This window comes from Apium graveolens, chromosome 4 (genome assembly GCF_009905375.1).
Source record: "Apium graveolens cultivar Ventura chromosome 4, ASM990537v1, whole genome shotgun sequence".
NCBI lineage: Eukaryota > Viridiplantae > Streptophyta > Magnoliopsida > Apiales > Apiaceae > Apium > Apium graveolens.
In genome coordinates, this window is record NC_133650.1 from 82,462,452 (window position 1) to 82,485,980 (window position 23,529).

The window sequence follows — 23,529 nt, forward strand, 5'->3', positions numbered from 1 at the left end:
TAAACCCATTTTAACAACAATCCATGTCGTAAGACCTCCAATCACTAGCACCGCAATGTATTTTTTGGCTTGATACAAGAATTTGTTGATCAACAAACTTGTCCAAAGCTCACCCTTTTGGATAATATTTAATTAACATGGACTGTACATAGTGTAAGATAATAGTCAAGCAAAGTACGTAGACTTAAATTACTATGATGTCCGATGAATGATGTAGCATGTCAAGAATCATATTTTGTACGACTTGGAAACCGTGTAATTTTTGCCAAAATGGAGTGGTAAAATCCCTAGGAAACATGGTTGCTCCACTAAGTTCCAACCGAACATGTCAGATTTTCAGCCAAGGCGGATTTGATAATTTCATGGTGGCTTCTTTTTAAAAGGTTGTTTTGCAGGTTTTGCTACTGCTAAAGAAGTCATGGTAAATGATTGAAAATTTGAGAAACTCCTCACGAATGTCAAGAATTCCTGTCCTTGTGAGAATAAAATGCCAAACTTCGGAGGGATGAAATAAAACTCTGGTCTTGGGTTGCAACAACACGTTGCCTATTGATGGAAAAAGTGTTTACATCTTTGTTAGTGACTTGGTTCTAATCTTGGGTAACGCTTCATGTTGTAATCCCATAGTTCCTATTGCAAATATACACAATAAATACGTTGATGTTGCTTCATGAGATAAAAACATAATTTGATAAATTACACAAGCGCAAGTTCTTACCCAACAAATATGTTGATTTTGATTCGCTTCCAAATATGATTCTCGTTATGCTACATCATCATACATCGTAGAATTCAAGTTCCGGTACTTTACTTGACTATTATCTTACACTGTTTACGGTCGAGAGATTAACGATAATATTATTTAGTAGGGTGAGACTGTGCTAATGCATCGTCTTGATGCAGGTCTTTCAGTGGATTACACAACTTTGTTGATCAACAGATTCTTGTATCAATCTAAAGGAGACAATGGGGCACTTGTGACCGAAGGATTTGTGACAAGAATTACCGAGAAATTTGGTGTATTTGATCAAAGCGAGACAAATCTAAAAGTAGAGGCACTTGGCCAACTACAATTAATGTGAAATATTTAAATAGTATGCATATGGTGCAACACGATCATGTGTATGGGTTAGTGTCATGGTATCGCAAACGTTGGCCTCATAGAAAATATAAGAACGAGTTGTCGAGCCATAAACTACACTGGAGAATCAAGTTGCCAACTTAAATGCCAATTACAGTTGTTAGAGAATTAAGGAAGAATGGAGAAGCAACTGACAGACATGTTTGCTTTCATCATAAAACACCTTCCACACCAATCACCTAGCACCCATGGGTCTTTTCTTTGTTGATTATTTCTTTACATGCTTTTACATTTTAATTATAGAAGTCAAAATGTTCCTTTTTTCTTTGAGTCATTAAGAAGACTGCCTCAATTAAGTATTGGGATTCTTGATAGTATAAGCTCAAGAAAGAAATAAAAGGAAAAAGTAAAAATCAAAATATAATTTTAGTCTTATGAAATGATAGAGACGATAATTCTATTTGTTTATCAAGTAGTCGATGCATTATTTATTGCAAGTTTAGCTAAACAGATCCACGCTTGCTAAGTAATCTTGTGTTGTTGATATTTTTGTTTAAAATGTGTTATGCTATGCTCTTGTACTCAACCTTAGGGTTACCCATAGAATCTGCCCATATATAACTATTTTTTTAAGGTAACTAAGTAACTATTTCCCATATGTGCACGTATATAATACACAGGTTGATAACTCGGTTTCTTCCCAGGTCTTCTCCTTTCTCTCACGTGCTGGGACCCGGCCTCCGCAGTGGTTTGGGTGCGGTTAACCTGCTAGGTAGGGGTCTCTGCAAAACAGAACCGGAGGGGGGTTGTATCCCGCGGCAACTCCGGTGTGAGAATAAGAAATGGGCCTTCTTGAAGAAGAAGAAGAAGAAGAAGAGGGAAGAAGGAGCTATTCAAAAATATGTGAGGGTGTGTGTATGTGAGTATATCGGTCAAATATTTTCCAACCCCTAAAACCCTCTTTTTGGGGCCTTTTATAGGTCCCAAGATTTAGGGTTTTTGGGGTTTGTACCTCTTCATCCTGGCCTTTGATCATTCTTGTGTGGTGACAGGTTGGACGGTCCAGATGAGCTGTGTGGTCAGGTGTCCTTTCTCCATCAGAGCTGTCTTGGGATGGTTACCCATGAATGGCTAGGATGCAATTGTTCCATTTTGGGTAACATGAGACAGTTGACTCTTTTGTCCTGTGCCACGTGGCACAGGGGACCACTTCGGCTTGGGCCTGAGGTGGCATCTCTTTTGGGCCCCTGCTCTTCTACCTGGGCCTGATTATTTCTGGCCCATCATTTGCCTCCCACTCCCTTATGTGGGTTTTCCCGGATGGGGGAGTAGGAAAAAGTTCACTCCTTTTACTTGTCTCATGACCCCGGGGTGTTGCTGGGTACAAGTCTCCGGGGTTGTGTTTGGGTAGGACTTTTAATTCTTGGCACTTGGAAAAGAAATTGTCATTTTTCTTTTGACTTGTGGCCCCTAGCCCCGGGGTGTTGTTGGGTACATGTCCCCGGGGTTGTGTTTGGGGTTGCCTTTTAATTCTTGGAACTTGGAAAATTTTTGTCATTTTTTCTTTGACTTGTGGCCCCTAACCCCGGGGTGTTGTTGGGTACAAGTCCCCGGGGTTGTGTTTGGGTAGGCCTTTTAATTCTTGGAACTTGGAAAAATTTTGTCATTTTTTCTTTGACTTGTGGCCCCTAACCCCGGGGTGTTGTTGGGTACAAGTCCCGGGGTTGTGTTTGGGTAGGCCCTTTAATTCTTGGAACTTGGAAAAATTTTGTCATTTTTCCTTTGACTTGTGGCCCCTAACCCCAGGGTGTTGTTGGGTACAAGTCCCCGGGGTTGTGTTTGGGTAGGCCTTTTAATTCTTGGCATTTGGAAAAAATTTATCATTTTTCTTTTGACTTGTGGCCCCTAGCCCCGGGGTGTTGTTGGGTACAAGTCCCCGGGTTCTGTTTGGGTGGGTCTTGGTGCAGATGTGACAGGTGGTTAATGTTGTAGCGCTTTTCCCGGAGTGTCAGGTGGTGGTTGAGCTTCTTGTACGAATATATGTGTAAGTACATGTGTATGCACGAAACGTTGCAGTTTTTTTCCCCCTTTTTTGCCTCAAAAGTCGTGCCTGTTAAATAATTACAGCGATGTAATCATTAACTACAACGGTTATTTTCTGGATGCTCAGGATTGTGCCACGTGTCTTCGATCAACGGACCGGATTACGGGGTAGTTGAGTGGGTTAACTCTCCCTCTGTGCCTATAAATACTCCGCCTTTCTCATTTCTTTTCTCTTTACGCAACTGCAAACACAAAATCTTTCTGCCATTTTTCTCCAAGTCGAATATGGGAGCTCCTTTGCTTTTTGAAGCCGGTTTATTCTCCTGCTTTCTTGTAAGTTCTCGAACTTGTCTTCGTTCTTCTTTTTGTTTCTTCGTGATTGTTTAGCGAGTACTTGTAGTTTGAGCTTTTAGAATGCATGTGTACCCAAGTATCTGAGTTTGTTTATTTCTATTGTGTCGAGTTTTGATGAATCAAAATATGTTGTTTGCTGTTTAGATTTATAGCTTTTGTTTATGACAAAAAAGTTGATGTTTGTACTGAGTTTAGGCTTGTGTTTTGGTATACACATATGTGCGAATAAGGGTTTCAATCTATGCAAAACTGGGTTTATTCTTTGCTTTTATGACTGTTCATAGCATTTGTTATGGGCGTATATATGTATGTATAGGTTGTATGATGTATTTTGGTATTTTGATTTTGAGGTTAACTGTTTCTGAGTAGCTTCTGTGTTTCTTTCTTTTCTCTTTTTCTTCCCGAAATGGCATAGACTCCGAGGTTATATGGTTATGAGGGGTAGAAGGAAACAATTAGCTAACCTGAAACGTAGACCTGACTACTGTCCCCACTTTGGATTTCCTGAACATTCTTCGAGTGACTCTTCCCCGGAACCAGAAAATATGCCTCCCCGTCGCCAAGCCATTGTTGAGGAATTTCCTACTTTCCTATTAAACCCCGGGCAGACTTTGGGTAGGAGAGACGGGTCCTGGGTAGACATAGACCATTACTTTGTTCGGACTCGTGAGAACAGCCCTCCCCATGATTATTACTTTAGGGACTCACCACTGCTTATAGGCCCGGGGGCTTAGAACCTTATGATGGGGCCCGCATGGATCAACTTTTTTATAATGCCCCCGGGACAAGATATATTCCTGCCCCCCGTCATCCTGACCTCTCCGAGTACACCTTCCAACAGATAGATGATCTGGTGAAGGCTGTATTTCACTTCGGGGATGATATGGAGTGGAGGTGGCCCGAGCCTCACGAGAGAGTTTATCACCGTCCTGCTGGTGGTTGGGTAGGGAGTCCCTTAGAGCATCTTCGTAGCATGAGACCCAATCTCCACCAGTTTACCAAGTCCCTGTGCCGTGACGTCTACGAGATACCCTTCACTCAGCTAGCCCCGAACTCTATTAAGTGGGTTTCCTGGTTCCTGGCCTGTTGCCATGTGAAGAAGTACCTTCCGACTTTTTAAACTTTTTCATTATCTTTTTAAAATCAAAAAGTCCACCTTGCCTCCTCTTTTTGAGTTTACCTTTAATATAGATGGTTGTGGGCTCCCTTCTGATGCCAAAAAGGCTCCCGTTTTCATGTTGAATTCGCTCCGGGGCTGGCACCAGGAGTACATCTTCGTCCGGGGGTGGGACCTGGAGTTTATGCCTTTGTACAAAACCACTTTGAAAAATAGCAGGTTCCCATCCGAGAGGCTTGGTGGAGATGCCTTGACGAAGATGTACGACTTTATGGTTGCTCTTGGTGCCCAGTGGACCCGGGACACCTTTTTAGATAATCAAACATTGTATAATGTTGGCTGTAAGTGTTTTGCCTTAGTAGTTTTTTACTTGTATTTTTCCTGCTGTATCGCTGTCTTGTTCATTTGAATGACTGTTGTTCCTTGTGCAGGTCTTCCCTTCCTGAACCCCTTCCATTACGCTATGTCGCAGCAATTTAAGGATTTGGCTGGGAGGTTCAAGAAGATTGGTGGTGCCGTGCAATTGGACTCGGGGAAGAAGGTAACTGGTGCAGGTAGCGGTTCGCAGACCTGGGATGCTGGTTCCTCGGGCAACAGTGTGAGGCAGAGTGCTCCTGTGATTATCCCGCCTGTTGCTCCAGAGCCTGAGGAGGTTGAAGTGGTTGAGCTGGAGGAGGTGGAGGTCGGGTCTTTAAATCCGCGGAAGAGGAAGGCTGTGGCGGAAGCTGCTGGAGGGTCTGGAACCCCACAGCGCAGGAGGGTTTCAGGTTCGGGGCCTTCGGAAGAAGAGAGCCAAAAGTTGATGGAGGAGGATGCGCTGAAGAACCTCCTGGCTCGGATGACCCTGGATGATCGCCAGAATGAAATGTTTGATAACTATGCTACCCCAGCTGACTTTGACTGCTATGCCGTGGAGCATCTGGATACCTTCCTCGATCATCTTGTCTGGGACGTTTCGGAGGTAAGGCCGTTCCCTTAACATTTCCCTTTTCTATCCATGTGTTGGTACTTAGCCATTTTGTTTTCAGGCCAATGCTCGGATCAGCGGCTGCTCTACCATTCTCCACAACTTCCGCATAAGGGAGACAAAGACTAAGGCTATATTGAAAGAGCTGAGTAAGGACAAGGAGAACTTCGCCAAGTATCGGGAGGTGAAGGAGAAAGAATCCTGGGAGCATAAATAAGCCGTTGCTGAGGCGGTGAAGTCTCGGGAGGCTGCGAAGCAGTTGGTGGGATCCCTCCGGGCGGAGGCGGAGAACCTGAAGAAGGAGCTTGCTGCTAGGCCCCCGGCAGAGGAGGTGCTGGAGTCTTTTCGGGGTACCCCTGCCTACTACGAGGAGCTTAACAACAAGATTTTTGAGAAGGTCAATATCTGCTGGAACGTTGCTTCTACCTATCTTGCTGAGAATCCGGGCGGCGACATGGACGGATTCATAGAGCTATATCTTGCTGAAGAGCTCCGTCGTGAGGAAGCCCGAGCAGCTGAGGCAGGTACTTCCTGTGGCGCCCTCCAAACCCGGGTCAGAAGTTTGAGGTCCACACAAACACCTTAATTATAACCTGCTTATAACAATAATAAAGATAATAATAATATATGCAATGACCCTACTTACCAATTACCACGGACCGCAACAGGTTAAAGTATGCACGCAAGCCAAACACACTAATATATTACAAACCGTTCAAATCCCAACTATTTCAAATTCAAACTGAGTATTAAACATTATTACAAACTTTTACAAACTTAAATTATTCCAAAAGAAGCCTACTAGCTCAGCTTTCTCAACCTGAACCCCTAGCTCTCGCGCTGGACTGGGGATCCTCTTTACCAACTGGTTCCTTTTTAACTGGAAAGAATATAAACAACATCGCACAAATGAGCTAACTAGCTCAGCAAGTCACAATGACAAAACTTAGAATAATGATCATCAGGTGAATATGTTTATGATATCAAGTGAACAATGGATTATGATTTAGAATTGGATATTATACTTTTAATTTAAAAACCAAGGTTAGGCTGCTGATCAGTCACGCACTAACCTCGAGCAAGGCACACAGCATTGCTCTAACTACTGGATCCAAGGCACACATTGGCCTAACTTGACCATTATATGGTCTGACCACGAATCTGGTCCATAATTTTATAAAAACAATCCAATTCTAACATAATAACAGAATATGCAATAATAAACAATAACCGAAATCATTAACAACAATAAATGTTTAACAATGAAAGGGTTTAAATCCTTGTAAGGATCAACAAGGTACTTTTGAAGCTTGAATGCTGGATAATGAAAGAATTGGATAACAAAGGAAACAACATTTCAGGGTTTCAAGGATTTGGTCTTTCAAAGCATAAGATATTATGGATTGAGTATATAATAATTCAGTTCAGTGTCTGGTTTTAGTTTGTATGTATTTGTGGAGTAGTATCGTAGATTTGTGGTTCTTGTTTGGGTATACAATAATCAATGGATTAGAAAGAATATGGTTCATAGCTCAAGAACAATAACTGAAATCAGGATTTAGGTTTCCGTGCTTCAAAGCACTTGCAATGTCAACAAGACTATCAAGAATTACAATATCTCGAGAAAGTTCAGAACACTTGCCTGATATTAGCTTACTATCCTGCACTTGCTTTCAATCACAATCGTCTTACTCCTCAACTACCTGTTTCCCTTTCCTACGCCTTGCCTTTTCTGCTCACATATCATAAGCATCTATCAATAATTTACTCACGGAATTCTATTCAACACATACTTCTATCTACCCTTCGTTTTACCCAAATTCGATTAACGGATTGAAAGTTATGCGATAATCAAGTAAACACCGAATATATAGACCGATAGTCAATTAACAAGTCACATGTAGCACATAATACATCACGTAATCAATGATATATTATTTATAAAAAATTCTCGGGTCATAAATAGGCTTTCTGGTATTTAAAATGATTTTTAAAACATTTTTCGAAATTAAAACGGGTCGTTGGATCAATTTCGGAATAATAAACAGGGTTCGGTTGGCGAATTCTAGCTCCGAAACAATTTTAGAATAATTATCGAGCCTTGGAAATAATTTAGAATAATATTTTAAAGCTCGAAACTATTTTTCGGAATTTTTAAATCATTTTTAAATAATTAAATCTAATTAAATAATTAATTAAAAATCAATTAATAATTAATTAAATCAATTAATCAATTAATTTTCGAATTAATTGACTAATTAATCAATTAAAAATTAACTGAAATTAATTAACTAATTAATTCAGATTTATTTGTGAATAAAAAATAATTTTCAGAATTAAAATAATAATTTTTAGAATTTTCAGAAATTAAAAACGAATTTTTATAATTAAAATAAATAAGAAATATGATTTTTAAACATTTTATAAACAGGAATCCTAAATTTGCAAAGTTTGGAAACCTCAGGGACCTAACTGCATCGTTTTCAAAAGTTGGGGTACCAAACTGTAATTTTCCAGCTCTTCGCCGGAAAACAGTCGGGTTTGCCGGAGAACACGTTCCCGGCGTCCTCACCTCACCAACACCTCCAGATCACATCTACACAACATCAGGAACACAACCATGCAATCAATTCATCCTAACAATCCCTGAGTTGGCCGGAATTTGGCCGTGAAGTTTTCCAGTTTCCGGCGAACATCGGAAAACTTCAAAACACAACTCCCTTCTCTACAGACCTCGTTGGTTCATGAAACTTATACGACTAGATTGCAAATTTCATAGAGAACATAACCCACTATAACACATCATCAATCTATCACAGAATAAGAAACCCCCAAATTTCAATTAAGAACATTCATACGGGTTATAAACCCTAATTTTGAAATTCGAAAATCAAACTCAAATTTGAACATGTTATTGAACTCCAAATCAGACGTATGACATATGAAAATCATCAGGAAAACAAGCTCTACAACATGCAATCATCAAATCATACAAACAATCATCTAAACAAAAATTCATATTTTTAATAAAATAAATTCGAAAATAAATAATTTTTTAGAAAAATAACCTTGATTTCTGCAGTGAAACAAAGCTCAGAATCTGATAGAACACTTCAAATCCTTCGTTTTGGTTACTCAAGCTTTGAAAACAGAGATCGGTAACGCCTTCGTTTTGTTGTTTGATTCTTAGAACAGTTTTCAGAAATTAGGGCTTTTCTATGAAAATTATATAATTAACTATCTGCAAATGATTTTGATACGAAATAAAATACGGTAAAAGGCTATTTATAATTATGGAAAATTTGTATCCCGTTGGATCATTCCGGATATAAAACGGTACGTTTATTTGTAAAAACTGATCCAAACGGTATCGGTTTTCGGGATAATTATCCAAATCAGTACAATTTGTACTGTGGTCTTGGTCTCAGCGCCTGGTTACACGTATTACGAAGTGATAATTGGGATAGTTTAATAAAAAGCTCCCGTTTATCGAAAATACGGATTTTATTGATTTACTGAAACGAATATTGTATCGAAAATGTTGCGCCGGGACCCGCGCAGGACAAACCGTAAGCCGGATCGAAAAAGTCAAAACATGGAAAATGCTCGGAATATTACAATTAGGTTAGGAAGGAGTTCTCGGAAGAGTTTCGGGTTCCAAAAACGTAACAACGGTTGACGTCGGTTGGTTCCCGTTTTTATAAAATAGATTTTGATTACCCGGATTTTTTTTTTAGAAATTTCATATGATTCTTATAAATCCATAAATCAACATAAAAATAAATAGGAAGATATAACAATTATCTATATTTTATTTTGGACATATAAAAATTAAAATACTCAATTAATATTATTTTTGAATATTCAAGTACAGATAACACTTAACAATTAACTCACAGAATAGATACTGGGCACACATAATAATATCAAAAATAATTACACGATATATCCCGGATATTACATCCTTCCCCCCTTAAAAGGATTCTGTCCTCAGAATCTCCTAAGAAAACAAATGAGGGTATTTTTCTCTCATATCATTTTCTAACTCCCAGGTTAACTCTTCAACCTTTGGGTTTCTCCACAATACTCTTACTAACTTTACCACTTTATTTCTCAATACTTTCTCTCTTGCCTCTAGAATCTCTATCGGACTCTCTACATATGATAAATCTGCCTGAAGCTCTATTGACTCATATTCTATTACATGCCTGGAGTCTGGATTATATTTTTTGAGTATCGATACATGAAAAACATTGTGAATGTGCTCCATGTGCGGAGGTAACGCCAATTCGTAAGCTACTTTGCCAACGCGCTTTAGGATCTTAAAAGGTCCTACATATCTTGGGCTTAGCTTCCCTTTCTTTCCAAACCTCGTTAGTCCTTTCCATGGTGATACTTTCAGTAATACCAAGCTTCCTTCTTCAAATTCCATGCCTTTCCTTGATTGGTCTGCATATTTCCTCTGATGATTTTGAGCGGCTATTAATCTTTTCTGGATAAGTTCAACAACTTCCTTTGTCTGCTGTACCAGTTCAGGTCCAAGTATCTTGCGTTCTCCTACTTCGTCCCAATATATTGGAGATCTACATTTGCATCCATAAAGGGCTTCATAGGGTGGCATTCCAATGCTGGCATGATAACTGTTGTTGTAAGCAAACTCTACCAGAGGTAAATGTTCGTCCCAACTTCCTTTGAAATCAATCGCACAAACACGTAACATATCCTCGATTGTCTGGATCGTTCTTTCACTTTGGCCATCCGTTTGGGGGTGATAAGCTGTACTCATATTCAGTCTTGTTCCCAAACATTCTTGAAAACTCTTCCAGAATCTTGAATTAAACCTTGGATCTCGATCAGATACGATAGACACTGGAACTCCATGACGAACTACAATTTCTTTTAGGTACATATGGACCAACTTGTCGAGCGAAAATCTTTCATTTATAGGAAGAAAATGAGCTGACTTGGTAAGTCTATCCACTATAACCCAAATGGCATCATGATTAGCCCTTGTCCTTGGTAATCCAACTATGAAATCCATGGTAATATGTTCCCACTTCCACTCTGGAATCTCCAATGGCTGTAGCAATCCGCTTGGTCTTTGATGCTCTGCTTTAACTCTCTGATAGGTATAACATTTGCTAACCCATTCCGTAATTTCCCTCTTCATATCTGGCCACCAATAATTCTTCTTTAAATCTCTGTACATTTTGGTACTCCCTGGATGGATGGAATATCTTGAACTATGTGCTTCTTGTAAAATTTCATTCTTTAACTCCGTCACTGGTGGAATCCAGATTCTAGATGAAAATCTCAAAATGCCTTGATCATCCTTCTGTGTGCATAATTCTTCACCTACCAAACTATTTATATCTTGATCCATTACATCTTTCTGGAATTTCTTTATTTTCTCCAACAACTCCGGCTGGAAAGTCATACTGTACACTTTCGCTTCCTCAGGTTCGCAAACTCTAATTTCCAATTCCAATTTCTGAAATTCCTTATATATATCCTCAGGCACTGATAACTCATTTAACTTTTCCTTCCGACTTAACGCGTCTGCCACCACGTTCGCCTTACCGGGATGATAATTAATCGAGCAATCATAATCCTTGATCAATTCTAACCATCTCCTTTGCCTCATATTAAGTTCCTTCTGGGTAAATATATATTTCAAACTTTTGTGATCCGTGAAAATCTCACACTTTTCTCCATACAAATAATGTCTCCAAATCTTCAAAGCAAAAACTATAGCTGCTAGCTCCAAGTCATGAGTAGGATACTTTTGTTCGTGTGGTTTCAATGGTCTTGACGCATACGCAATCACCTTTTCGTGCTGCATTAAAACACATCCTAATCCTTTATGAGAAGCATCGCTATAAATTACGAAATTCCCTTGATCGTCTGGAAGTGACAAAACAGGTGCCGTGATTAATCTTCGCTTCAAGTCCTGGAAACTATCTTCGCACTTGTCGTTCCATATAAACTTTTCGTTCTTTCAGTGTAAGCTTTGTTAATGGTGTGGCAATCCTTGAGAAATTCTGAACGAATCGTCGATAATATCCTGCCAATCCCAAGAAACTTCTTACCTCAGTGGGTGTTCTCGGTCTCTCCCAATTCGTAATTGCGATGATTTTTGCCGGGTCCACTTTGATCCCTTCGTTACTGACTATGTGTCCTAAGAACTGAACTTCTTGTAGCCAAAACTCACACTTCGAGAATTTAGCATATAACTTCTTTTTCCTTAAAATCTCCAAAGCCGTTCTCACATGTTCCGCATGATCCTCTTCCGTCTTTGAATAGATTAAAATATCGTCTATAAACACAGTAACAAACTTATCCAAATACTCTTTGAAAATTCTATTCATCAGGTCCATAAACGCTGCTGGGGCGTTGGTCAATCCAAAAGACATCACTAAAAACTCGTAATGTCCATACCTTGTTCTGAAAGCTGTCTTTGGTATATCTTCTAGCTTGATCTTTAGTTGATGATATACCGATCTTAAATCGATTTTGGAGAAATACTTGGCTCCCTTCAATTGGTCAAACAGATCATCGATTCTGGGTAACGGATACTTGTTCTTGATTGTCAGCTTGTTGAGCTCCCTATAGTTGATGCACAGTCTCATGCTTCCATCTTTCTTCTTGACAAATAATACTGGGGCTCCCCACGAGGATACGCTGGGTCTGATTACTCCTTTCTCTAACAATTCCTGCAATTGCTTTGCTAGCTCTTTCATCTCAACAGGCGCCATTCTGTACGGGGCCTTGGATACTGGTTCTGTTCCAGGTGCTAAGTCGATCGCAAATTCAATTTCTCTATCTGGAGGAAGTCCTGGCAATTCGTCGGGAAATACGTCTGGAAATTCATTCACTACTGGGATATCTTCAAGTTTTGCTGGCTCCTGACTTTTGTCAATCACGTATGCTACGAAATGCTCGCATCCTTGCCGTAGTAACTTCTTGGCTTGAATCATCGTTAAGAACTTCTTTACCTGCTTCTTTCCCTGGAACGTTACTATTCTTTTGTCTGGCGTTTTCACCATTACTTTCTTATTTCGACAATCTATCTGAGCATCATGCTTAAATAACCAATCCATCCCTAATATCACATCAAATTCTCCTAACTTAAATGGTATCAAATCTACACAAAACTTACTACCAAAAATCTCAACCTCACAATTCTCACAAACTTAATTCACAGCTACACGTTCTTGATTTGCTAATTCCACAGTCATTATTTCATTTAAGCACTCAACTGGACAATTTAATTTACTAACAAAATCTTGTGAAACAAACGATCGAGTTGCTCCCGAATCTATTAACACTTTGGCACATAAAGAGTTCACATTAAGCGTACCTGCCATGACATCCGTATCCTGGATCGCATCCTTCACCGACATGTCAAAAACTCTAGCCCTCGGAGTCTCATTCACTGTTGGGGTAGATCCCATAATTCTCAATGCATTACTGACTGGGGCTGGTGTCTTGCAATCCCTGGCCATATGTCCTGGCTTCCCACATTTAAAGCATGTAAATCCAATGACTGGAACCTTCACTGCTGGATTCCGGATAGGCTGATCCTTATTTGCTGGTTGATTTCGGCACTCCCTTGAATAGTGCCCTTTCTGGTTGCATTTAAAACATACCACTTTCAACTTGTTACAAACTCCTCCATGCTTCTTTCCACAAACTTGACAATCTGGAAAAGTTAATCTCAAGTGATTCGGCTGATTCACATTAGCTGGACGATTGCCCTGGCCTCCGTCTCCTGCATTTTGTCTCCTGAAATTAAAATTTCCCCCTGGCTGAAACTTGCCCTTCTTAAAATTTGGAAACTTCCCTGTTTGTGACTGACCCTCACTTCCCTCAACTTTCCTTCTCTTGTTTTCCTTATCTTTCTGGAACATCTCACTCTCTGTCTCTGCGATCATAGCCTTCTGTACAACCCCGGCATAGGTATCCAATTCAAAAATAGCTACCTTCCCCCTGATCCATGGCTTTAAGCCTTGCTGGAATCTCTTAGCTTTCTTTCTATCAGTATCAACATACAACGGCACATACCTTGACAATTCCTCAAACTTCCCCTCATAATCTGTTACCGACATATTCCCTTGCTTTAACTCTAAAAACTTCAGCTCCATTTGATCCTGAACAAACTGAAGAAAATACTTTTCTAAAAACAATTCCTTGAACCTTTCCCAACTAATAACATATGTGCCTTCCAGTGTCTTCACCATTTCCCACCAATAGGTGGCCTCATTCTTCAGATAGTAACTTGCAAACTCAACCTTCTGTTCCTCTTTCACTTTCACTAAGGCAAATGCCTTTTCTATTTCTTTTAACCAAACATTTGCTTCAATTGGCTCTAAGGAACCCTTAAATTCTGGTGGGTTTATTGCCTGAAAAGTTTTGAAAGTTACCTGGGGATTGGTCTGTCTTTGTTGTTGTTGTGCCACGTGAACTGTTTGTTGGGCCAAGATTTGAAGAATCTGGGCTATTGCTGGGTCCATGGGTCCTGGGTTCACATTCTGGGTTGTATCATCTTGGTTATTATTGTTGTTGGTTTCTTCATTCTGGGTGTTGGTGCGGGTATTTCTTCTGGGAGGCATTCTCTGTAAAGAATCAATCAACTTATTTAGCTTTTGAATCAATCTTTTACATAAAAGAATAGTTTTGCAAAACAGAAATATTTCTTTTTGAAAACAGTTGTGACTAAATAAATTGCATGCTTCTTTACAGAATATAAACAGTTATGGAAAACAGGGCACATGGTATCACAGGGTATAACTGGTGCAATAAATAAGGTAAGGTAAAACAGGTGCAATAAAATAAATGACAGTGCTGGAAAGGAAAAAAAATACTGATATATATAGATCAAAAGTTTTAGGGTAGTACAAGCGTAAAGACGCTTCGAAAGTCAAAGCAAAAAGGGTATAACAACCTACTCACTAGTCAGCATCGCTAGTCTATAAATACAACTCAAAAGTCTTCTGATACACACTACACACTACTGTCCATACTACATAACCATACAACACTGCTCAGCATCTCCATCTCAGAATGTCTAACTCATGGCAAATCTGGACCTCCTATCTCCTCAAGCTCCTCTAGGATCCACTTAGCCCACTCCACTAGGATATCAGGGGTGATGTCCTCATGTGTAGCCTCAGCAATCCTCACAGCAGCTGTTCTGCGAAACGCCTGAAGCCTCTCCCTAAGTCGCCTCTCACCACTCCCCATCTCTCTGGTACGCATGATATGCAATAACTCCTGGATCTGACCCTGTAGGAATCGCTGCTCCATAAGGCAAGCCTCAAACTGATGATATGGAACAAGATAGGAAGAGAACTGGAAAGGTACTCCTGTGACTGAATGACTAGTAAAGCCTGAATCAGCAGGTGGGGGTCCTCTAACAGGTGGCCTCATGCCTGGAGGTGGAATAGCCTGCAATGGTACGGGCTGCAACACCGGTGGAGGTAGAATAGCCAATGCTGGTGGAATCACAGGACGTGGATCCGATGCTGGTGCTCCAACTGAAGGCTCTGAGTGGTCAGCTGATACGGGAACAAAAGAGTCGGCCATCTCTGCTATCTGAAATTATATCGTAATATAAGAATCTCGTACCACGACGCAAACTATACTAATACCGGTTATACCATAACACTCAACCTCTCGACGTTCTATCATCCTATACCTTACTTCTAATCCTAACCCTCTACCCATTCCCGTTAACCTAGGCTTGTGTCAGTGACTTATAACCTGTAGCTCTGATACCAAACCTGTGGCGCCCTCCAAACCCTGGTCAGAAGTTTGGGGTCCACACAAACACCTTAATTATAACCTGCTTATAACAATAATAAAGATAATAATAATATATGCAATGACCCTACTTACCAATTACCACGGACCGCAACAGGTTAAAGTATGCACACAAGCCAAACACACTAATATATTACAAACCGTTCAAATCCCAACTATTTCAAATTCAAACTGAGTATTAAACATTATTACAAACTTTTACAAATTTAATTATTCCAAAAGAAGCCTACTAGCTCAGCTTTCTCAACCTGAACCCCTAGCTCTCGCGCTGGACTGGGGATCCTCTTTACCAACTGGTTCCTTTTTAACTGGAAAGAATATAAACAACATCGCACAAATGAGCTAACTAGCTCAGCAAGTCACAATGACAAAACTGAGAATAATGATCATCAGGTGAATATGTTTATGATATCAAGTTAACAATGGATTATGATTTAGAATTGGATATTATACTTTTAATTTAAAAACCAAGGTTAGGCTGCTGATCAGTCACGCACTAACCTCGAGCAAGGCACACAGCATTGCTCTAACTACTGGATCCAAGACACACATTGGCCTAACTTGACCATTATATGGTCTGACCACGAATCTGGTCCACAATTTTATAAAAACAATCCAATTCTAACATAATAACAGAATATGCAATAATAAACAATAACCGAAATCATTAACAACAATAAATGTTTAACAATGAAAGGGTTTAAATCCTTGTAAGGATCAACAAGGTACTTTTGAAGCTTGAATGCTGGGTAATGAAAGAATTGGATAACAAAGGAAACAACATTTCAGGGTTTCAAGGATTTGGTCTTTCAAAGCATAAGATATCATGGATTGAGTATATAATAATTCAGTTCAGTGTCTGGTTTTAGTTTGTATGTATTTGTGGAGTAGTATCGTAGATTTGTGGTTCTTGTTTGGGTATACAATAATCAATGGATTAGAAAGAATATGGTTCATAGCTCAAGAACAATAACTGAAATCAGGATTTAGGTTTCCGTGCTTCAAAGCACTTGCAATGTCAACAAGACTATCAAGAATTACAATATCTCGAGAAAGTTCAGAACACTTGCCTGATATTAGCTTACTATCCTGCACTTGCTTTCAATCACAATCGTCTTACTCCTCAACTACCTGTTTCCCTTTCCTACGCCTTGCCTTTTCTGCTCACATATCATAAGCATCTATCAATAATTTACTCACGGAATTCTATTCAACACATACTTCTATCTACCCTTCGTTTTACCCAAATCCGATTAACGGATTGAAAGTTATGCGATAATCAAGTAAACACCGAATATATAGACCGATAGTCAATTAACAAGTCACATGTAGCACATAATACATCACGTAATCAATGATATATTATTTATAAAAAATTCTCGGGTCATAAATAGGCTTTCTGGTATTTAAAATGATTTTTAAAACATTTTTCGAAATTAAAACGGGTCGTTGGATCAATTTCGGAATAATAAACAGGGTTCGGTTGGCCAATTCTAGCTCCGAAACAATTTTAGAATAATTATCGAGCCTTGGAAATAATTTAGAATAATATTTTAAAGCTCGAAACTATTTTTCGGATTTTTTAAATCATTTTTAAATAATTAAATCTAATTAAATAATTAATTAAAAATCAATTAATAATTAATTAAATCAATTAATCAATTAATTTTCGAATTAATTGACTAATTAATCAATTAAAAATTAACTGAAATTAATTAACTAATTAATTCAGATTTATTTGTGAATAAAAAATAATTTTCAGAATTAAAATAATAATTTTTAGAATTTTCAGAAATTAAAAACGAATTTTTATAATTAAAATAAATAAGAAATATGATTTTTAAACATTTTATAAACAGGAATCCTAAATTTGCAAAGTCTGGAAACCTCAGGGACCTAACTGCATCGTTTTCAAAAGTTGGGGTACCAAACTGTAATTTTCCAGCTATTCGCCGGAAAACAGTCGGGTTTGCCGGAGAACACGTTCCCGGCGTCCTCACCCCACCAACACCTCCAGATCACATCTACACAACATCAGGAACACAACCATGCAATCAATTCATCCTAACAATCCCTGAGTTGGCCGGAATTTGGCCGTGAAGTTTTCCAGTTTCCGGCGAACATCGGAAATCTTCAAAACACAACTCCCTTCTCTACAGACCTCGTTGGTTCATGAAACTTATACGACTAGATTGCAAATTTCACAGAGAACACAACCCACTATAACACATCATCAATCTATCACAGAATAAGAAACCCCCAAATTTCAATTAAGAACATTCATATGGGTTATAAACCCTAATTTTGAAATTCGAAAATCAAACTCAAATTTGAACATGTTATTGAATTCCAAATCAGACGTATGACATATGAAAATCATCAGGAAAACAAGCTCTACAACATGCAATCATCAAATCATACAAACAATCATCCGAACAAAAATTCATATTTTTAATAAAATAAATTCGAAAATAAATAAATTTTTAGAAAAATAACCTTGATTTCTGCAGTGAAACAAAGCTCAGAATCTGATAGAACACTTCAAATCCTTTGTTTTGGTTACTCAAGCTTTGAAAACAGAGATCGGTAACGCCTTCGTTTTGCTGTTTGATTCTTAGAACAGTTTTCAGAAATTAGGGCTTTTCTCTGAAAATTATATAATTAACTATCTGCAAATGATTTTGATACGAAATAAAATACGGTAAAAGGCTATTTATAATTATGGAAAATTTGTATCCCGTTGGATCATTCCGGATATAAAACGGTACGTTTATTTGTAAAAACTGATCCAAACGGTATCGGTTTTCGGGATAATTATCCAAATCAGTACAATTTATACTGTGGTCTTGGTCTCAGCGCCTGGTTACACGTATTACGAAGTGATAATTGGGATAGTTTAATAAAAAGCTCCTGTTTATCGAAAATACGGGTTTTATTGATTTACCGAAACGAATATTGTATCGAAAATGTTGCGCCGAGACCCGCGCAGGACAAACCGTAAGTCAGATCGAAAAAGTCAAAACATGGAAAATGCTCGGAATATTACAATTAGGTTAGGAAGGAGTTCTCGGAAGAGTTTCGGGTTCCAAAAACGTCACAACGGTTGACGTCGGTTGGTTCCCGTTTTTATAAAATAGATTTTAATTACCCGGAAATTTTTTTAGAAATTTCATATGATTCTTATAAATCCATAAATCAACATAAAAATAATTAGGAAGATATAACAATTATCTATATTTTATTTTGGACATATAAAAATTAAAATACTCAATTAATATTATTTTTGAATATTCAAGTACATATAACACTTAACAATTAACTCACAGAATAGATACTGGGCACACATAATAATATCAAAAATAATTACACGATATATTCCGGATATTACACTTCCGGAACTCAGCCGCCTCCGCCTCCCGAAGAGGGCCGCGAGAAGACTCCTCCTCCTCCCGAGAACTGAAGAATGAAGATCAGGCCTTGTGCCTTGTAATTTACTTTTCGTAACTTGCAGTTATTTCTGACTTGGCCCTTGTGGCTTTTAGACTTTGTTATTTGGTTTCCGTATTGACTTTGATTTGGATTTGTCTTGGGGCTTGGTTTGCCTCGGGAATTATGTAAATATATTTCCCTTTCGTATTTGGTTTTGCTTTCTTTTATCGAATTTTTTCTAAGTGCACATGGTTTGTGTAACGGTCCCCGGGAAGGGGTTTTCAAAATTTTAACTGAATAAAATTTTCTAAGTACACATGGTTTGTGTAATAGTCCCCGGGAAGGGGTTTTTAAAATTTTAACTGAATAAAATTTTCTAAGTACACATGGTTTGTGTAATAGTCCCCGGGAAGGGGTTTTCAAAATTTTAACTGAATAAAATTTTCTAAGTACACATGGTTTGTGTAATGGTCCCCGGGAAGGGGTTTTCAAAATTTTAACTGAATAAAATTTTCTAAGTACACATGGTTTGTGTAATGGTCCCCGGGAAGGGGTTTTCAAAATTTTAACTGAATAAAATTTTCTAAGTACACATGGTTTGTGTAATAGTCCCCGGGAAGGTTTTTTTTTAAAAAAAAAAAATTTTAACTGAATAAAATTTTCTAAGTACACATGGTTTGTGTAATAGTCCTCGGGAAGGGGTTTTCAAAATTTTAACTGAATAAAATTTTCTAAGTACACATGGTTTGTGTAATGGTCCCCGGGAAGGGGTTTTCAAAATTTTAACTAAATAAAATTTTCTAAGTACACATGGTTTGTGTAATGGTCCCCGGGAAGGGGTTTTCAAAATTTTAACTGAATAAAATTTTCTAAGTACACATGGTTTGTGTAATGGTCCCCGGGAAGGGGTTTTCAAAATTTTAACTGAATAAAATTTTCTAAGTATTATAGCGGCAGTGATCGAATGATAGTAGAATGATTTTGGGCTATGGGGCGCTCCAAATCAGTTTTTCATTTAAATCATTAGGACAACAGTACATTCTGGGGAAATGTTGAAAATTACATCAAGCTGATGTAGCCTAGAAATGGAGGAGATGCCGGAATGTGTGGTCTACCTTTATTGGTAGAATTTCCTTAGGCGAGCTCCATGCCAAGTGTTTGGGACTTCGGTCCCCCCGAGGTAGCTTAGCTTGTAAGTTCCTGGCCGGAGTACTTCTTTAACCCTGTAGGGGCCTTCCCAGTTGGGCTGGAGCTTTCCCTGATTAGTTGGGTCGGAGGCCTCTGTGTGTTGGAGTACCAGGTCTCCTTCTTCATATTCTCTGATTTTGGCCTTCTTCCCAAAGTGGAGCCTTGTCATTTCTTTGTAGACTTCCATCTTTCTTACTGCTTCATCTCTTATCTCATCTAGGAGTCCCAAGTTGGTCTTAAGCCCTTCAATGTTTGAGATTTCGTTGAAATTGACAACCCTGTGGGAAGGGGACCCGGTTTCGATTGGAATGCGGGCTTCGGTACCGTATGCAAGCTTGAAGGGGGTCTCATTCGTTCCCGCTCTGGGGTGGTTCTGTAGGACCACAAGACTTTTGGGAGCTCGTCAGGCCAAGTTTTCTTGGTTTCTTCTAGTCTCTTTTCCAGGCCCCGAAGTATGGTTCTGTTGGTTATTTCGACCTGTCCATTTCCCTGAGGGTGTGCAACCGACACTCTTTTGTGCTTGATTTCGAGCTCTTTTAGATATGCTTCAAATTCAGACCCGACGAATTGTGGGCCATTGTCGGAGATGAGGACTACAGGGATCCCGAACCTTATGACGATCGCGTCCATGAACTTGATACAATCCTGTTGGTTGATTGTCCTCATGGCTTTAGCTTCTGCCCACTTTGTCATGTAATCAATGGCTACCAGGACGTAGCGGAGGTCGCCTTTTGTTCGGGGGAAAGGGCCCATGATATCTATGCCCCATACAGCGAACCGGATAGGAGATAACACTGACGCTGGCAAGCTCGGGCTTTGTCTGGGGACATTGCTGAATTTCTGGCACTGGGGGCACTTCTGGACGTAAGCGACGGAATTGGAGTGTATCGTGGGCCAGTAATACCCTTGCCTGATGATTTTGTAAGCTAGAGCTTTGGCTGCCAAGTGGTCTCCGCAGATGCCTTCATGAACCTCCCGGAGGCAATAGTTGGCCTCCTCAGGATCTACACATTTCAAGGTAGGTGCGGAAAAGGTTCTTCTGTATAGCTGACCCTCCTCCAGGAAGAAACGAGCAGCTTTGTGCTTCAAATATCTGGCCTTGTTCTGGTCTTCCGGGAGTGTCCCATCTCTTAAGTAAGCTATATAAGGGGTCATCCAATTGTTTGGGCTCCCGATGAACAGGACCTCAGCTTGCTCTATGCTGGGTACTTTGAGTTCTTCGAAGTATACTGAACTAACGAGATCAGAGGAATTTTGCACGAGTTTGGACAGCTCGTCCGCTTTGGAGTTCTCTTCTCTGTTGATCTGAAGTATGGTGATGTCGGGAGTGGCTTCCAAGACGCTTCGTACCATTGCCTGATATTGTGCCAGTGTTGGATCTTTTGCGATATATTCTCCGGTGGTTTGCTTGACCACGATCTGAGAATCACTGTGGATGGTCATTCTCGAGACGCCAAGAGATTTCGCCAACCTGAGCCCGGCAATGAGTGCTTCATATTCAGCCTGATTATTCGTCGCCTTGAAAGCGAAAGTTATTGTTTGTTGAATGGTGAAGCCCTCCGGGCTAATAAGGATGAGGCCCGCTCCGGACCTTTCGGCCGTGGACGAGCCGTCGACATAGAGCTTCCAGGAATCCGTGCCCGAGTTGGTTCTCTCCGGGGACATCTCTTGGGGTAAAGGTTGAGTATGTTCCGGGAAGGTGCATTCCATCACAAATTCGGCTAAGGCCTGAGCCTTTATTGCTGTGCGCGGCACGAATTTGATGTTGAATTGACTTAGTTCAATGGCCCTGTTAACTAACCTTCCAGAGGCATCTGGTTTGTGAATGACCTTCCTGAGCTGCTGGTCCGTGACCACTCTGATTTCTCGGCCTTGGAAGTATTGCCTCAGCTTCCTGCTGGAGTGTACAAGGGCCAAGGCAAACTTTTCCAGGTTTGGGTACCGAGTCTCTGCATCCTTGAGGACTTGGCTGACATAGTAGACGGGGTTTTGTGTTCCTCCTTCCTCCCGGACCAGTGCCGAGGAGACAGCTTTGGGCCCGGCGGCGATGTAGAGAGACAGAGGTTCTCCGGGCTTGGCTTTGGAGAGCACCGGGGGGTCCGTCAGGTGTCTCTTGATTTCTTCGATTGCTGTATGACATTCTGGTGTCCAGTCCACTAACTTCTTGTTCCGGGCCCCTCTTAGTAACTCAAAGAATGGGAGACATCTCTCTGCTAGTTTCGGGATAAATTTTCGCAGGGCTGCTAGGCATCCTGCCAACTTCTGGATGTCCCTCTGTGTTTGGGGTATCTTCATTTCCATGATGGCGGTGATTTTCTCTGGGTTCGCTTCTATTCCTCTTTCGCTGACTAAGAATCCCAGGAATTTGCCTGAAGGTACCCCGAACGCACATTTCTCCGGGTTCAGCTTCATGTTGTACTTCCTTAGGTTGTCAAAGCACTCCTTGAGGTCTTTTATGTGATCCGGGGTGGTGAGTGACTTGGAGATCATATCGTCTACATAAGATTCCAAGTTCCTCCCCAACTGGCTCTTGAAAATTGTGTTCATCATTTTCTGGTAGGTGGCTCCAGCGTTGATGAGTCTGAAGGGCATCATGATAAAGGCGTAGACCGCCCTATGAGTAATGAAGGCCGTTTTGGCGATATCTTCGGGATTCATGCGAACCTGGTTGTATCCCGAAAAGGCGTCCATGAAGCTGAGCATGGTATGGCCTGAAGTTGCGTCAATCAGCTGGTCAATATTCGGGAGAGGATAGGAGTCTTTAGGGCACGCAACATTGAGGCTCATGTAGTCGACACACATTCTCCACTTTCCGTTTGGCTTCTTGACTAACACCACGTTGGCGAGCCAGTCGAGATATTTGATCTCGCAGATGATGTCGGCCCTGAGCTGTTTTTCTATCTCCACGTCTATTGCTTGCTGTCATTCGGGAGCGAAATTTCTCCTTTTTTGTTTGATAGGTTTTTTCTTTGGGTCTACGTCCAGGCTGTGCATCGCCACCGACTGATCGATTCCGGGCATATCCTCTGGCATCCATGCGAATACATCCGCATATTCTTTTAACAATGAGATGAGCTCTTCCTGAAAGGATGTCTCAAGGCCTTTTCCAATTTTCAACTTCCGGGCGGGGTTCCTAGGGTCCAACTCTATCTCTAACGTCTGGGCGGCAGGGTCTACCTTGCTTTTCTCTCTGACTTCCACAAATTTATGTATCCGGGCGTCGGCGTTGGTTTCGCTGTATCCCGAGTCCTCTATCATGTTGACATCCAGCTTTAGCCTTTTGTTTAAGTGTTCGCGATGTTTCTTGCGGCTTTGGCCTTTGGGTAAGGCCATTGCCTTCTTTCTGTTTTCTGGGTCAGTTTCAGCCATGACCAGCGCCTGTCCATAGCATCTCCCCGAAGCGCCCCGGTCCCCCCTGAGTTCCCCAATGCCTCCCGGGGTGGGAAGCTTCAACTTTAGGTGAATTGTAGACGGGATGGCCCGGAGCTTGGTGATGGTAGGTCTTCCCAGGATCATGTTGTAAGAGGA